Source organism: Malurus melanocephalus, unplaced genomic scaffold (genome assembly GCF_030028575.1).
Source record: "Malurus melanocephalus ecotype Western Australia unplaced genomic scaffold, MMel_1.1 scaffold_26, whole genome shotgun sequence".
Classification (NCBI taxonomy): Eukaryota; Metazoa; Chordata; class Aves; order Passeriformes; family Maluridae; genus Malurus; species Malurus melanocephalus.
In genome coordinates, this window is record NW_026623258.1 from 968,889 (window position 1) to 983,848 (window position 14,960).

The 14,960-nt window shown below is 39.8% G+C and overlaps 1 protein-coding gene across 2 annotated transcripts in view; it reads right to left on the minus strand.

Annotated features, from left to right (window-relative positions):
* KLHL29 (kelch like family member 29) overlaps nt 1-13,959 on the minus strand; it is a 321,222-nt gene extending 307,263 nt beyond the window's left edge. For both annotated transcript variants that reach the window (XM_057390429.1, XM_057390430.1), the window contains exon 1: nt 13,857-13,959. The gene's annotated coding sequence lies outside the window, so the exon portion shown is untranslated. The remainder of the gene's footprint in view (nt 1-13,856) is intronic.
* Nucleotides 13,960-14,960: the final 1,001 nt, after the last annotated feature.

Here is a 14,960-nt window from a genome sequence, read left to right on the forward strand (position 1 = left end):
CAGCCTTGAACACTTCCAGATATGGGGCAGCCACAGCTTCTCTTCAGGAAGCAGCCAGAGAAGGGACAGAAGCTGGAAAGGCACACATGTGCATGGGGAAGAAGCAGCTGTCTGAAATTTCCAGGTTGGGCAAGACAAAAAGAAAACATCCCACATGTGCAGGCATAGACTCTTTCTCTCCTGAGCAGAGAGGTGGATGTGGAGCAGCTCTGTCTGAGCACCAGATGAAAGCCCTCTATCCTATTCCAACAGCCAGACAATCTTGCTGGTAATGGATTAAAGTGGTTTAAGTAACTATACATTTAATAAGGTGAAAAGGGCAACGACACAGTTACAGTTTGATTGTTTTGAACTACATTTTGCTTTGCATTTTTGTTGCCGTTTTAAATACAGAAGTCACACTTTTTGCCAGAGCTGTCTGACATGGTATGAGGATATAAGCAAGGCAAAGAACACAGAGAAGTACTATCTTTTATTAGTCCAGAGACAGAGAATACAGATGAGCTTTCACACACCAGGACCAGCAGACATGAGATCTTCACAGAGCAAGGACCACTGCTCTTTAAACACATAAACACAAATAGACATGTTTATATACACACATTTATAAAAACTTCCTACCTTRCTTTAAAATCCAAAATGCTTTCTCAGTGCTGCCAATAACAAACAAAGCTCCAATTTCCTTTGGTTGGAGAAAGAAAATCACAGCTAAGAAAAGCAGACCATGGAAGACCCCAGCAGCAGCAGCAGATACCATTAGCTATTACCTACTATGATTATGGAAAAATGCTATTTTTTATTCTGCAGCCTCTCCTTGCCATTCTTTTTATCCACCTTGAAAATGATTCCAGGATTTAAGTAAATAAATAGGGTCATCTGGGGGTTGTGTGCTCCTGGCTAAGCCTCCCTGTCCCCTCCCATGGGGAAAAAATAAAAAATCAAATCAAGCAGCAAGGAAGAGAATTTTTTAGTTTTCTAATGCTGCCTTCCCCCTTTCCTAATGCAAATTCAGAGCAGTTCCTGTAGAGACTGTAAACACCCACACAACTTTCCAGGTGGGGAAAAGGTAAAAAACCTCACACCAGTAAATCTACAACAGGAATTTCTTTACCCTTTCTTTGCGAAGTCACTGGATATAAAATCTGTTGCTGYCTCACGGACAAACACACGCAGAGCCTTTGGCACAAGGGAGAGATGTTTTGGGGCAGTGTGAGGATTTGATGGCTGTCTTAGCTTTCCTTGCACACTGAGCAGTCTGCATAACCTAATAGCATTAGCTTACTAACAGATATATTAATAGGTATGGGGGGAGGGAAAGGAAGAGGGGAAAAAAAGCCACTGAAACACATTCCACCTACACATCTCACTAATCATAAACTCAGGTAGAAAGCAAATTGCTTCTCCAGGACCAGGAGAAGAAGAAAAAGCACAAAAAGACTAAAGGGGGAAAAGCACCTATTTTCATCTTTTTCTAGAAATACAGTAATYGCTGTATTTATCAGTCCATGACAAGAAATGAGAAAAAACAAAACCAAAAAAACACATCAAAAAATCAAACAACAGAAGAACTGCCACGACATCTTACAGTTAGTAATTTCAGAGTGATAAATATAATGTTGGCCCCAGACTGCTAGAAGGATTAGATTTAGCTGTAAAACAAGTAGTGCAGTTAACAGTTGCTGTTGGGTCTGGTGTTAGGATTAGAAAGCACTGCTAATCACAAGAAATGTAAAAAGATTAAGAGGTGATGGTTGCCAGTAAGGTTTTAAAAGCATGTAAGTGCTGGAATTCATTTTGGGATTAAAATTCCTCAAGTAAAAAAAAAAAAAAATAAAAGGAAAGGATAGATCCTAAACAACAGCCACTTCCACCTGCACTGCCCCCAACCCTTTCTTTCCCAAGCATTAGGAGAGTATAAAAGGGTGGAAAAGTGAAATGYATGCCATGATTTACACTGAACACTCCATGAGTGGAGAAGCTTTAGTGATGAGAAGCAAGTATTTCTATTCTGGCACCTACAAATGAACTATGGCAATCTAAAACCTGCTTGAGTCAGGAGATGCTGCTCACCAAAAACTTTCCAGGACAGAGTGGAGTCACAACTTTTAAAGGCACTGTAACAGAAATTATGATGGCATCTTGTATCTGCATCCTTTCAGCAGGAAGGATGACATGCTGATCTCCTGGTTTGTTTCCAGCTCATGAAGCTTCACCTCTAAGATCTGTTTATGCTCTTAGTTACCAAGTATAAGCAAAGCTCCTCATATAAAATAATCTGGAGTGTGCACAAGAAAACAACCCAGGGGAAAAAAAAAAGAAAAAAATATAGCTTGCAAAGACCTCAAAGTAAGCATAATTTTTAAATAAAAACTTTGAATTTTGGATTAAAAATCTTACCAAAATGGCATTTAAACCAGTGCAGACCACAGCACCATGATCAGATTCCCAATGACAGAGCGCTCTTCATCAGTATCAACTGCAAAGTTCATTGCTGGCACCTTGGCCACCACCAGCCCACACTGCAGAGTCACAGCACCACATCTCGAGGAGAACTTGTGCAAAGCCCACCAGGTTCCCAGCAGGAATGGGGTTAAGCCACCTAAAACTTGTCTCTCTCCCCCAATGTCCCAAATTTATCCAATGATTCAGAGTAAAATTCAAGTGCTACCAAGGCATTTCATGAACACTGGTGCTGCACAGATGCATTTATTTCCTCCTGTGCCTCCAAGGAGCTCAGGTGCTGATTCAGACCAGCCTCTCCTCACTCATTAATTTACCTTCCRTAAACCTGGATCTTGCTATTCCAGGGGAGTGGTATGGAATAACATCACTTCATCATTTTCTACACACCTTTCAGTTAARCGCTCCTGGTGCACCATCCTGGATTTTCAGACTCTCAGAGTCTGCTTTTCCCTTCTGCTGCCCCAAAATGAACATTTTTTTCCAGATGCCTGTAGCAACAGCAGAAATAACCACCTTCCAAGAGTTATGAAACAGTCGTATTAAATAATAGAGGTGAAAGCACTGTGCATGATTTCTGCAGAAGTCTTTTCAGTAGAACAGATAAATTTATTCACTGCATTATGGAACAGTTTGAGAAAACAAGATCATACAATGTACACTGCCTCTATTTAAATTGTTTCATTTCTATTCATGAGTGCTCTGATTAGATACACTGAAAATATCATCAGTAAGAAATAAATAATTCTGCCAAATTAATAGTTGTTGATTTCTTTTACCTGAAAATGTAAGTAGCATCTCATTCCCACCAGACAAAGCTACTGTAATTTGGATAYATCGATCTTGTTGGTTCAAGTCCACACAGCACACAGAGACAGGTGTGCATCTCTATTTTCTTAAAATCAAGCAACTTCTATAAAATTGTAAGTTCTTTCCTGAGTAGAGAAGGGCTAGTATGTACTTTGCATGGAGAGGCTTACTAGACAACTTGAGGTTTTTTTTTCCTGTAGGCTGTTTTCCCCAAATAGTGGGTTGAGAGAAATAAATTGCTTGAAATGCAGAAAATTGTTTAGAAATGGTATTTTAGGGAATACAGGTGAATTTTCTGTATCGCATAAAATTAATCCAAGCTCAGCAAATGCTCTTTAATTAGAAATGGTGGGAGCTCTGCTTTCGAAAGGAAGCAGCCAGAAGTAACTCTCACTAATATCTTTACATCAAGGGAGCTACTAAACAACCCCAAGCCAGRGGCTCTCCAGGACCTCCCTCCCTGTGAAGTATTTTCCTGGAGAAGCGTAGGAAGGGGTGGTTTTGTGCAAATGGAACAGAATGTATTATTTAGCAGAAAGATCTCACTAATACTTTCTTTGGGAAACAACAGACTAAAAATGCAGAGTTCATATTTTGTTTTAGACATTGTAGAATGATGAATGCTGAACGTCCGCTCAGTTTATGAACACCTGAGAAAAAATAACCCTCTATGTTTTGAAAAATTCATCCAGTTTGAGTCAACAATGAATTCTTTTAAGAATCAAATATAATTGCTGTAACATTTCAAAAAAATTTAAATGCACAGCTCAGTACCTTAAGAGCAGCCTGTTTGCACAGCAGCCAAGTGATACACCTCAGAGAGCAACTGTTAGCTACTGCAGGGAAGATAAATCAAGAAAACGCTGAGTTGAGGTGCAATTTGACAGTTATTAGCAGAACAGGAGTAATTTGATGAAGGGAAAAAATCTGACAAAATCTCAGTTCACAGCATCAGATTTTGGAAGCCTATTTGCACATAAATTGGAAAAAATAATTCTTGCATTAGAAACTGATGAAGATGAAACAATATACCCTAAATCCTAACGTATTTRAAATTATTTTCTTTGATTCAAAGCTGATAATCCTGTAACAGGCAGTAACTAAACAGAGGCTTTACTAGATTTGCTCTGCATGTTGAAGAGACTGCACAGCCTGATCCTGATCGGGGGCCATTCAACTATCAGAATAACTGGATTTACTGCTCTTCGCACCTTTGTTTTTGCCATTTGAAAGCATCTACAGCGCGCAGAGCAYTGGGCTGTGTTTTAAGCATTAGCGGCATAAATATCCCCTGGTGTACCCTACACTTCACCACTTCTGCCTTCCCGTAAATCAAGCATACAACCAATCATCTTTTTTATGTTGGACGCTAATGGCAACTCTATTATTCAAATTCAGGCTGTATAGAGGCACCTCTCCTGGGGATGTGAAGCGGCTCAGGAGCAGGATTACGACTGAGCAAGGGAAGATTCAAATCTGGCCATGATCTTCCCACTACAACCCCACCACCTCTTTCAATTTATCTGCRTCTTTCAATTTATCTCTTCGGTGCAAAAGGCTTTTAAAAAAAACAACAAACTCCTATAAGAAGGAAAAACAAATTAGAAAGCCTTTTCTGCTCTTCAARAAGCACCTCTTTGTATCCACATAAATGTTCAGAATGGATGTTTTCACTCACATACTTGTAAGCAGAGGAGTTGTTCTTTACTGCATTACAATTAGATGCATAGATTAAGAGATATCTTTCATGTCATTATATCAGACTCTTCTACAAACACAAAAAAGGATTTTATAGACTGTTGTCTTTTCTGCTTACTACTGAATTCTCACACTCAGCACAAGATGCAGTAAAAGCGAACGATGCCATCCCTGTGTTTACTGTGCCCACCAAGAACCATTAAAAAAAAAACAAATAAAGCAACTTGGCTACGATTTCAACAACACAAACTGTTCTCTCATGGGGTTTCTCTTTTTCCTCTGTCCCTCCRCTCATCTTTCAGTTGACAAAGATAGGGAACATGAAAACTAAATGGATTTATGWGTAAATAATGCATCTTTTCAGGCACATCAGACTAATACCTGAGTTCATCCAAGGGCCTGGCCAGATGTAGCTGATTCCAGTGGTATTTTAAACAGCATTCTGGAGAGCTAGTCACAAAAGGTTGTGAGGAAATGCTGAACAGCTGTGTTGATAGAGTTGTTTTTAAACAACACGTGTTGAAACCCTACCTATCCTTACAGGGACATGTTACCAGCCATCCTGGACTGCCACTGCATTTTGGAGACTCATGGCTGCACAAGAGAGGCTTTGTGAGGGAGGGTGAGCTCTGGCACATCTTGGGAAGACAAAGAGAATTACAAAGGCTGAGCATGGTTTTCCTGCCAAGCAGCAGGAAAACATGTGGCAACATAAAGCATCTTTAGGAGCACGAGTCCCACAGGGCAGGCATCCGYGCAAGCTGAGCTGATCCTGAGAGCCAAGATGCCTTAAACCAGGGTCCCATGGGGACTGGGAAGTGAAGTGATGGTAGTAACTCTGCTWCTCTTTAAGCCATGAAGGAAAACAGAGAGTATTTTGTGTATTTTTAAACGTCCTAAGAACAAACAATGGATTAACTCTTGCGGGAAGTCCAGCAATTAACCTTTAGTACACTTGCACGTCAAGTCATGTTTCTTGTGCCAAATAAACCACACCAAACTCTGGCAGCTAAAGAGGGCAAAAAGAAAATYGAGGGACTTGTGCTTTTGTTTTTACTCTTTTAAAAGCCAAAATCTAAACCCTTCCATTCTGCTTGCTTGAATAACACARGGTCTCTCTCCTGCACATATTAGGAGTCTGCAAAAGTGGACCAGGAAAATAGGTCTTGTGCACAACTAAGGTCTGTTCCTCTGATTTACAACAACTTCTTGTACAAACTGAATTAGAAAAAGCAGCAAAGAAATGCAATTACATTTCAGGATATAACAACCATTTTAGTAACAGTGCTTTGCCWGTGTAGGAAATGGTTGCTTAAAGTGAAGAAATCATTTTGCCATGTGGAAACCTTGAGCAGGTTAGTAACCCACTACTGTACCAGAGATTAATTTCTGCAGTCAGGTTTGTATCTTCAAATTCACTGAAGTGGAGATTTAYTGCAACAAAAACAGAGAAAATCACTGGAGGGATAAGCAAGAAGTGGAGCAGGGCAAAAGGAAAACTAACACTGAAAATACAATATTCTTGGATTTGCAGTGCAACCCTCACTGATTTATTCCAAGCGAGTTTGTGTTTCCAGTCTAAATTAACATGGCTCATACTACTAAAACTTAAATCACAAAGAGATAAGATTTGGTGAAGAACAAAGTTTTGCAGAATGTGCTTTGGATGAGTTTCATTAAAAATAGCTCAAAATAACTTTAAGAATTATCATCTTAATGACATGCTTACCCTTGAGGGGAAATTTTGAGCCCTTCAGCGGAAAGCAACCTCACTGCAAGCAGGATTTTAATGGCTCGGAGTTACTGTTTATGCAGTGGGAGCCCTCTTTAAATCAAACATGTTTAAAAGTGTCCTTGTTCTAAAGTTACCTGTACCGGGCATCCCATCACAAATTTATGCCTTCATGCTTTGCAGAGTAATTATGTCCATAGACCCACATAAAATGTCTGTGAGCAACATGAACTCTTCCACCTGGCTAATCTTCCCACATTACACAGAAAAGTTAAATGCCTCAGAATCCTTGTGTGTGGAAGCCACTCTAAACCCAAATGTGCAACATTTTCTGCCTGTAAGAAATGTATGTATACATTTCTATGTATACATRTATACCATATTTCAATATACATCTATTTCTTTTTCTATGTATAAAACACGTGTGATGTGGAAATGTGCATTAATTGATTCACACAAAGAACCCCCACAAAGCAGTCCACCATCATAACAAAATGCTTACAGGAATCCCTATTAAATTATAGCTCTGACCTTTGGTGATGTGGAAAACAGTATTTATTCCCTTACTTCAAAAGCCAAAAACACTCGCTGAAATCTCCTGCATGAAAGTTGAGAACTGAAACTGTTCTCACCCTAGCCCAGCTGACAGCATTAGTTGTGGAGAAGCTAGATTCCAGAGGAAGTGGAACGTAAAAACAAAGTTGCTGTGACCTTAACAATAATCCTGTTTGCATATTACAATACATTTTCCTACTATAACAAGGCAAAGTCCCTTGTGTTCYGGTCAGAAAAAGTCATCTTCCAGTAAAAGCATACTGTGATCAATAACRTTTTCTTAATATATTATATTATCTCCACTGAAACACTTTTTCACTTGGCATTTCAGGCTGCCGAGTAGGGGAAATTCATGACAAAACTAAGATAGTAAATGAGATACTGCAAATTAATTCCCTCCAAGAGCAATCTTTTCGTTCGTGAGCAATTTGACAAGCCAGTGTTGTCTGACTTCAGCAGAAGCTTTCTCAGCTTTCAAATATACATGAAACAGAGGAATCTGCTCCAGTACCATACCAAACTTCACTTTAGCCTGCATAATTTTGTGTTAAAATGCATTAGAGTTTCAACAGCCAACTCTGAGACCAGAATTGGTGGGGCATACTTTAAATATTAGTTTAGAAAATAGACTGAGAAGGCTGCCACATCGATTGTGAAATGTTATTTTCAACTAACAGCCCAAGGCATGGCAGAGCATAGRAATTCTGCACTTCCTTAAAGGATTTGCCACAAACCTTCCTGCAACCCAATCCTGAAAAGGCCCAGGTGACGACAATGCCAGCTGAAGGATCTTAATTTGATACTGGCAGAGTGCAAAGACAGCTTTGTCACAATGGGCATTACAGGAAAGTGCTTCTCCATCCACCCATCTGAACTCACTTGGCTATGATTTATTGCCCCCTTGGAGTTATTGTCCTTCTCCAGCCTGAAAGGGTGACCTCGTGGCACACAGCCAGGAGCAACAGCCATCATTATTTCAGCATCAGCAGTTGTGGGTTTACTGAGAGCAACTGGTGCTCAGCGTGGTTCAGGGAGCTGTGATCCCACAAGAAGGCTGGGGTGCAGGCAGGGCATTGGGATATTRTCAGTAGGATTACCTACACGCACCTGATCTTGGCACGATTAGGTGAAGAATCACTGCTCCATTAATATTTCAGCATAAAGAAGAAGGRGCAGGCAGCTGTTGAATATTCATGCCCTAGCAATGCTCTCTGTATGAATTCTGTAGCAGGAACATGTAAAGGCTGCACCATTACTCCAAAGAGTTTACCATCCAAAACCCCAATTAAAGAGATACTTTAGTATGTACCCTGTTCTAAGCTCACAGGCCAGGCTCACTGACTAATTGTATTCTTACAGTGAAGGATGTGCTCCATTTTTTTACTGACTCAAGACTCATGTTGAAAACAACATGAAAGGAGTGGGAGAAAACGGATAAAAAATTAATTTACATCTGCAAATCCCAATACCTCATGAGATCAGAAACATGTAAAGGGCCAAACAACTCATCTACCCAAGAAGTCATTCATAAAAGATAAACATCCTTTTTAAATGTGGAAGAAATTCATGCAGGGAAGATGCACAGTACTCAACTATAAAATAATTCCAAGAAGCATCAGATACCTTTGTGAAAAAGAGGAGGCAAAAATAAGACTGGTCCCACTGATAAGCAGAAACACATACGATAGTACAAACAAACTAGATGGGAAGGACAAAATAATCAGGGTTTTGAAGGACAGGACTAAGTTTGTACGGGTTGCTGGTTGTGAGTTTTTGTGATTTTTTTTTTTTTTACAAAATAAATTAGGCAGCAAATCTTCATGTAAATGAGCACTTATAAAACAGCCTTTCTAGGTGAATCATTTCTTTTACGATTAATAAAATCTGCAGTCTGAGCAACAACATTCTGATGACTTTTTGCCATTTGCAATTATCGCTCATCCCAGCACAAAAAAGCTCATTATTATTAAAGCTGACAGAAAGAATACTAACTGCTTCTATGAAAAGACTTACTTTTTTAAAAGAATCAAGTTTCTAAGCTTTGTTTCTACTTCCAAATTTTCAGTGTGAAAAATAAGGCTATCCTAACACCCCTTGTGCGTGTCACCTTCGATTTCCAACACGTAATTTGGATAAAAGCCTCCAATTTGTACAGTAACACAATGCATTACAGAATTACACCTCTTAGGTTTAAAAGCAGCCTACAAACAGTATGGAGTTAACATAAACCTGTGCAACTACAAACATATAGTTTATACCATAAAAATACATATTTTAACCTTTTTTATAGACGTTTTCTCCCAAGTAACTAAAAGCATTTAGCAGTTACTATACGATTTGGAGCACTCTTGTGAATAAGAGTACATCATCTCTATTTTAAAGGCATGGAAGTTGAGGCACAGTTATTACTAAGACATCTGTGGAAGAGACAGGAACAGGAACCACATGCAACTCCAAACTGTGACTAAATTCACTTTTGTTTGACATGTGTTATCTATAGGCAGAAAGGAACAGGTATTTTTGTTTTGGCACCTACAGTGATGTTAGAGTGAGTGCTGTCTGTGCCTTACTCCATGCTTGCTCCCTAASATAACAACAAAATAAAATCAGAGCCCTCTTTTTAAAAAAACAACAAACCCCAAAACCCAACACAGATGCTAAATGGACTCAAACACCAAAAACACTGCCTGACTCATAGGTGCTTGGGAAACATTGATCTGAGCTCTTCATAATCATAGATCTCCTGTTCGTCATAATTTAGTGGATGATTAAAAGTCTGGAGCACGTGGTGAGCCAGAATCTTCCTGGGGCATGCAGTGAGAGAGGCAAAAGGTGTGAGCTGCATGGAGGGAAAGCTTGAGAGAGAGAAGGAAGAATTTAGAGCAGGGGCTTCACCAGAGAACAGCTCTATGGGGAGGCAGAGCCCTCATCCTCAGGGCTATCAAAGGGCTTTCCTGGACAGGGACACAGCCCTGAACAACCTGCCCTSTCCCTGCAGTTTGCCTGCTTGGAGCAGGAGCTCAGACAAGATGACCCCTCCAAGGTCATTCCCAAACTGCATTGCCCTCTGAACACCATCCCAAAGACAAGCAAGGCTGCTATCTGGTTTCTCTGCTGCATCCCAATGCTTATCACAAATTCACATAAGGAACGTGACCCCGSATTTCTGTGACTGACTTTTTCTACTTTATTCAGCTTGCTTGTTCTTCTGAAAGGGATAAAATGGAACAAATCCAAATCCTTGCTTTCACCCACTGGAAAACTGTGAAAAATGAGAAGCAAAACACAATCACTGTGTTCAAGTTCCTAAAGACACGTGGCCATTTGAGGTGTCGCTTGGAGTTTACACACCTTCCTGACCCTCTCTCCTCCTAAGAAATACTCCAAAAAACAATCAGTCTGCTGTGCAGACAGACCCACGGTTATTAAAATAACTTCATCTCCAAAACAGCTCTCAATTTCATTTCAAATTCCTCCCCACCACCCGCACTGCTTTAAGAGGTGCTGCATATGGTGAAAACTAATTCAGTTTGAACCAGAAAACACTGGGGTTAAGTACTTCTTCAACTGGAATACAAAAACTGCAACCACACGTGATTCAGGATATACAGGGCTACAGTCAACATGCAGAAATACTTTTTATATCCTCCAGAAAAGCTGAGTTAAAGGGCCTTTTAAGGGGAACAGCTGAGCTAGGAATATCCAAAAACGGGTGAGACAGACACGAGTGCAACTCCTACGTGCAGCTCCTGCTACCAGAAGGAGACAGTGAGAGTCCATCCTGGAACTGGAGGCCTTTTCAGACTACTTCTTACATGTAACAGAAACCTTCAAGAGGAAGCCTGGACACACCCAGCTTCTCATCTCCAAATTACTAGTTTTTTAAATTCTTTTGTTACATCTATGTTATATAACCAGATCACAGACGCTGTGGCAGAAACGCCCATGGGCATCCCACAGCCCAATGGAATCACTCTGCAGTAACTGGATATTCAGCCTGAGATTATCCCAGACATTTCATACTGATGTGACTAGGCAATGTGGCAACTTATCACAAGCCAGCTTTACTAGACATTCCCCACCACAGAAAGTGAATTAAACTGTCACTCATCACTGCATGAGCTGCACCAGTGTAACTACTTCTCACAAAGTCGGACAACACTTCCCTGAATTAAAACCAAAACACTCTGTCGCAAGTTGAAGTCTTTATCCTCCTTTTGTACGTTGTCTTTTCCTTTTCACTTCTCTTACTTATTTTCTGCTCAATTATTTTTTTCCCTGGAGTTAGTATGTTTAACCCTCTTTGCTCCACTTGCTCCCCCTTCCCTAACACATTCTTTGGTTCCTCTCCTTGATAAATACAAACAAAGGGTTTTGTACAAGAGCCAGCCACACTGGCCAAACTAGTAATTATGGTCTCAGCACTGAACTACTGATGCCCTCTTGGTCCTTCCCCTAAACTTCAGTCAGCAAAGCTTCCAGGAGCACAGGACTGTCTCTTCTCCTCAAGGATCATCATGTYGAGCTAAGTCTAAGCTGCATTCCTGAGTGTTTCTTCTCTGGCATATCTCCCAGCATACCAACTCYATTAAAATACAGGAAAAGCAGATACGTTACTCATCATGAGGGCCACCAAAAATAGAAAAAGAGGAGAATATTTGGTTTAACTACAACTACAATTACAGTTGTTGGCATCTGCAATTTGCAGCATCACACACACACATGCAGAGACAAACATAAAGAAGGAATATAAAATAAGTCTTGTTCATCATTCAGAGCCAATTTTCAGCAACATTTTCATATATATATTATTATTATATACATTATTTATGGCTGTGTACTGGCACCACAGAAAAAAGGACTAAATACATTCTCTCATGCACACTTGTACACACCCAAGCATACACACAATTTCCCCACCTATTGTGAATGTACTAATGACAGGAATTTCAAAATGGATTTTAAATTATGAAAGCTACAYAGAAAGCTTTAAGCTAGCTGCTCATGGAAATACACCCATTTCCAAGAGTGTTTCACTATTTCCACAGTGTAGCTCATGCACATTTATGGGAAGAGGTTGCCAGAAACATTATGATGAAGATGCACTGGGGATACTGAGGTGTTCAATAAGGAATCCTGGGAAGAGCAAATGCTGGAAGTAAGGAATGAACAACAGTGTATGAGCAAGATTAAACAGACTGAAAACATGAAAAATAAAATAATATGGGACTTGGTGATCGTGACAGACAGTGGATACAATTTGAGCCAGCAACCTGCCCTTGAAACAACCCTAAGTGTGTCCATTCTGATTGGTGAGAGCACAGCCAGCAGRTCCAGGGAAGCAATCCTCCCCTTTCAGGCAGGATTTGTGAGCCCTCCAGAACAGGAAGGCTTTGACACACTGGAGAAAGTCCAGTGGAAGATACTGGTTTCCCCCAGATCTCACCATGTTTTCCAATTCCCCAAAGCGAAGGTGCAAAGAGAACAGTGAGCCCATTCTTGAAAGGCCAATGATATCACAAGAACAAGAAGCTGCAACAACAAAAATTCAGATTATAAATGAAGAAAACATCCTTCATGAGGTACTGGAAACATGGTAACAGGGGTCTAACGAAGTTTTGGAGTCTGCATCCCTGGAAATACTCAAAACCCATCTGGATACAGCCCTCAAGCTGCTTTAAGTGATCCTGCTCTGAGCAGGAGGATGGACTACACAACTGCACAGGTGTTTTCCAGCCTGAATTAGCAAAAAATTAAGTATCTGAAGGAAGAAGCCAAAAAGCTGGTCAAAGAAGGCCAAGAGGGCATGAAACACCATAAAGGCACAGGATCAGCTCCACAACGAAAAAAGAGGAGTGCAAAAGGAAGCTAGAAAAGGGAATAAGCAAGAAAAAGAGCAGGTTGAAGCAGAAGGTGAAAGCAGAGGATCAAGACTGAGGAAGAGGCAAAAAATAGGAAAAAACAAATCTCTGTTCACAAAATTGAACTTTCCTCCCGCAGGAGGGAGGTGAAAAATTCCACAAGAGTCATTTAACAATGAAGTCAAGYATTTAAGTTTCTACTGTAATGTGCAGAGTAGACTTGGGAGAGGGAATCAGTTTTTTCTTTTCCCTCCTCATGCCCCCAAGAAACCAACTAACCTTTAATCTCCCTTTTTCAAATATTTAAACTCAATCTTGCAAACCTCAGATATTTTAACTATGCACATTATRAAGAATGTTTCATTTGTAATATAAAAACACATGCACTTTTATCAGCTTAAAACTCAAAGTTCACTACACCCAAATAAGCCTCTTACAGCTTTTAACAGTTTTGTAAGATACGGCCCCGTGAGTCTAGGCCTATACATACAAAAAACTTTGCTCCCTCTTGGAGCTACACCATCAAGTTCAAATACTCCTGATCACATTTACAGCATTAGCATTTATTATATTACAGTATTTTTCTATTATAACACAGATGCTCAGGTGCATGTGCTGCAACAGGGACTTGCTACAGTCACCGAAAGGGAAAGCAAAGCCCAAATTGTGTTTGTTTCAGGAAACAAGGAAGAGAGCATGAAAGAAAAAAACACAAATAAAAGAGACATCTGCACACTTACCCTGCAATATCYAGAATCTGTATCAAAATCAGCCTCAGGTGTAACAGTCAGTAAACAGGACAGCAAACCCTTGCATTTAGCAGAAGATTTCTGGGAAGCCAGATTACCTAGAAAGAGTCAAAAATAGTCACTTTAATACAAAAAGACGAAATCACCTATGCTTAATGAGAATAAGCTTCAAATAAATCACAGCACCAGACAAAAAAAAAAAAAAAAAAAAAAAAAAAGCTGCTCAATGAGAGACCACCATGATCAGCACGGAGAACTTAAACCCCAGAAGGCGACAGAAATTTGTTAGGAAGCATGGAGAGTTAGATGCTGCTAGACACTCAGGGTTTAGCAAAGAACATCTAATACCCAAGATAACATGGTGTTAACCCTCTAATCAAGGATGTGGAGGAGACCAGAAAGAGCACGATATTTTGCTTAATTAGTTGCTATCAAAGAGAAGATGAGTTCAAGCACTTGCAAAAACAAGGCAATCTAARACTATTTAAAAGTTTAATAGCATTCTAGAGTCTTTGGTAACACCGAGTTTGCCCATGAAATCAAAATAATCCCTGGAGATAAATTTAAAGGAATATATCTCATTTTAACACACAGAGTAAAATGACTATTCATTAAAGCAAAGCAGTTTTATCCCTACATTCTCCATCTCAGATGCAATACATATTGAAGTAATCTTTATGACAGGAAGTGGCATGTAATCCTGCAAGAATGAACGGCTGTCGTTACCTGCAAATCAATACAATTTTTTTTTTTAAATGGATATAACAGTACCTATTGATTTCACATTTTTAGCACTGGAGTTTCAGTTTCTACCAAGAAGATTCTYACAATGACAAGATTGCTGCATACATGTAATTGAGTTGATACAATCTGAATCTGAAGTTTACAGTGCATTTCTCTCTGCAGTGGAAGCAGGGTTTCTGTCCCATTGCCTCAGTTTAAGCTTTTTTCCACTTTACATAAACTTCATGTTTTGTGTATTTGTAATAGTTTGAAGTGGTAGAGGAACACTTTACTAGTCCAACCTGCTCACTGTGGAAAGTTTACATGCAAAACATACCCTTGGAAGTCATCTTCCTGCCCTGCTAGGATATT